The sequence below is a fragment of the Procambarus clarkii genome, chromosome 89 (assembly GCF_040958095.1).
Source record: "Procambarus clarkii isolate CNS0578487 chromosome 89, FALCON_Pclarkii_2.0, whole genome shotgun sequence".
Taxonomy (NCBI): domain Eukaryota; kingdom Metazoa; phylum Arthropoda; class Malacostraca; order Decapoda; family Cambaridae; genus Procambarus; species Procambarus clarkii.
Genome location: NC_091238.1, coordinates 13,156,195 through 13,159,877, shown reverse-complemented (window position 1 = coordinate 13,159,877; position 3,683 = coordinate 13,156,195). Strand labels below are relative to the sequence as shown.

Sequence of the window (3,683 nt, the reverse complement as noted above, 5' to 3'; positions counted from 1 at the left end):
TATCTATTCATGACAGTATTTGTTCTTTTTCGCCATCATCAACTCCATTTTCGTAATATTCTTTTGTTAATCTTTGGATATTTTTTACATTGTTCTTGCAGTAGTTAGAATCATACACGGTAATTTGTTTTTTTCTGTCCTAATATTTTTGTATCTGTGCTATGGCTGTCTGACTCGAGGTTTTTCTCACTTTAAGACACGTCCTTATCAGTGGAGTTCCTATAGGGTGTCCTCCCCGACCCGATCCGACAGTTGGATCCTCTTTCACTCCCGGGATCGCCCTGAGGCAGGCCCACCCGCTTAACAGGTCATCCCAGCATCTCAGGTGACTAACCAGGTGTACCCATTGCCTCGTCCAACCTTAGTCCTGTGGGTGGGTCTGGGTTATACTGCTTACGTGTTGCGTACGTGAACCACACACACACACACACACACACACACACACACACACACACACACACACACACACACACACACACACGCACACACACACACGCGCACACACACACACACACACACACACACACACACACACACACACACACACATTAGCTGACAAACTCTAACCACCTTTCAATCACCACTACAACCTGTCAAAATAAATCTCTCTTTACTTCTCTCTTCATAAATAAATCTCTCTTCACTTCTCTCTTCATAATAAATCTCTCTTTACTTCTCTCTTCATAAATAAATATATCTTCTATTGTAATAGTACTATTGCAAATAGTACTATTCCTGCCCATGGCCCGACTTATCCAAGAGTATCTTCCCTGTCCTCACTAACCACCCACTCCATCTAACTAACCATCCTCACTAGTGAGTTATTCCTCACTAACCACCCACCTTTTGACCCAATTCCTATTCCCTGCTTACTTCCCTACCGAGCTATGGACGATATCTACCTCTCTCGTCCAGTATCACAATTTCAGCACACGGGTCATTCCACACATTCTATCACTCATTTCCAACTCGTGAGCAAAGCTGGAGATAAAAGCCACAGAGAACTAGAATACACAATGTAGTAAACAATCTATCTTGAGGTTATCTTGAGATGATTTCGGGGCTTTTTAGTGTCCCCGCGGCCCGGTCCTCGACCAGGCCTCCACCCCCAGGAAGCAGCCAGTGACAGCTGACTAACACCCAGGTACCTATTTTACTGCTAGGTAACAGGGTCATAGGGTGAAAGAAACTCTGCCCATTGTTTCTCGCCGGCGCCTGGGATCGAACCCAGGACCACAGGATCACAAGTCCAGCGTGCTGTCCGCTCGACCGACCGGCTCCCCAAACATTATTGCCAACAGCATTTGGTGTTCCCAGGCGGTCACCCATCCAAGTACTAACCAAACCCAACGTTGCTTAACTTCGCTGATCGGACGAGAAGCGGTGTTCTCGACGTGGTATGGCCGTTGGCCTAAGTTCATCTAAGATGATCCACAAAAATGTAGTATATATAAATGAGGATGGAATCTCAAACAAAGCAGATGAATTAAAGGATCAACGTAAATGAACCTGATATAACTGATGTATGAAAATAGAAAAGAAATTCGCCAAGGAAATCCTAATTCAATATTTACCTGGATATTCCTGATAACTGATAACGTAAGTAAGCTAAGGCAAGGAGGTACCCTACTTATCAAATGGAAAGGGAAGAGAAATATCAGGAGAAAGCGCCAAGCTGTTAGACTATGTAGCACTTGGAAGGGATTAGGATGAGGATTTGGGATGGGATCGGGGAGTGGAGAACGAATGGTGTCCAACCACTTAGACGATCGGGGGTTGAACGCCGACCTGCATGATCGAAGACCGTCGCTCTACCGTCCAGCCCAAGTGGTTCAGGAAATGGATATTTTTGAAACTTTACGGAAACAGAAAAAAAATGTTAAATAGCCCATAACTTGAATTCTAGAGGCAGATGAAAAGGTGATTGTGGTCGTGGTAATATATATAACCCCCCCCCCCAGTAAATAACACAAGACCAAAACTACAGTATGAAGACACTAACAAAACATGCATAGATTTATTGCAAAAAAGCAGCAATGGCAGCATACAGAAGGAGAGTAAAATTACTAATCACGAGAGATAAATCATGAGAAGATTGACTGGGAATCATACGGTACAAAAACTGAGTAATTAAGCTTAATTAATCTAAAAGTCCAATTTATTATTGCATGTTCCAGCCGATTAGCTAATCTTCAGTAGAGATTAGATAAGTAATACACTGCAAGGTGGACTATGCACACACACACACACACACATTTCCAGCACTCTATATCTGCCACAATAGTTGGCACAGTCAATGGGTACAGACAGATACAGGGGTACAGTCAGTGATTACAGGTGCAGGGTACAGTTAGTGATTACAGGTACAGGTTATAGTCTGTGAATTCAGGAGGTGATTGGAGTCAGTGGATACATTAGGGGAGTAAAGTGAGTGATGCATGTTTTGAACAGCCACTGAATACATATTTTCAATAGTCATGGGACACATGTTTTGTGTATAGTACTTGGATAAAGAAGGTGAATTGTATCCGTAGATAGAGTTGGGTGGATATAAGAGATAGATACTCAGTGAATACTAAGTGGGCCACGAAAGTGGATACATGTGGGCAGAGTCAGTGGATACAGGGTGTGTGCTGTGTCATTCGATAGAAGTTGGAAGAGATAGTAGTCGCAGATGATACATAAATTATCCTAATTCAGTAAGGGAATATAAATGAATTCTTTTGTAACATTACGAAAATATTGGCAGTAGTTACGGTAAGTAGATGACGGCATTGGGTGCATTAAGTAGATATTAGGAGTTAGTGTGGTAGATGAGGTACAGTGGATACAATGAGCGGAGATAAATTCATATTACAGAGACACATATAACAAAATAACATGACCACCATAATATCACCAAAATAGCATGATCACGTGGAGAAATGGGACGCCCATCAATCAATTCATACACTGAATTGGTCTCTTATCATACTTCCTTATTCAATTTCTTTATCCACATTGAGTATCTATCCCCTTTACGAATGTCTAATCAGCCTCCATTTCCCAATTACTTTATTCATACAGTGAATCTATTTGTATTTTTTCAGCCTCTCATTATATGACCTCTCAGTGGTCCTACGTATTGTATTCCCTCCGCTTAATGTATACGTTGTATTTTGATGTTCTGTCCGTCTTGTAAAGTGCTCAGTGGAACATCTCAGCAAATTTTCTCTGATAATGACTCGTGTTCCTCTCTACGATGGTCCGTGGGGCCCGGATTGATAAAAGAGCCAATTAGGGGGGGAATGATTGATTCTCGTATCGAACAAGTTTGGCCATGCGAGCAGGGTAGGTAGTTGGGTCGTTAAGTGCAAGGTGGACGAGGCAGAAGGTCAGAGGTCGCCAGGTGGATGACCTTGAGATGTAGGATGACCATTGCTGCCTCAATGATGGCAATATTATAAATAGTCATTAAGAAACCGAGATTCATCAAGACTGGAAATGGGCTCAAAAAGAGAGAGATTTGTATTGTGTTTACTGAGTATGTTAAAGAAATCAAGAATTTAAATGTAATTAAACAGTGAAACACCTTGACCTCTTCGTTGATATCAACTTTAAATTTGATTGAAAAGCAATATATAATGATTGCTACAGTTTTTATTAATTTATTGAAGATTACAGAAAAATATCATGTTTTTAAC

General features: G+C 41.5%; 1 non-coding gene across 1 annotated transcript; it reads right to left on the bottom strand.

The window, feature by feature from the left end:
- Positions 1 to 1,292: 1,292 nt before the first annotated feature.
- Positions 1,293 to 1,411, bottom strand: LOC123773499 (5S ribosomal RNA). The gene has a single exon (XR_006774838.1). It is a non-coding gene; the product is annotated as a 5S ribosomal RNA (ribosomal RNA).
- Positions 1,412 to 3,683: the final 2,272 nt, after the last annotated feature.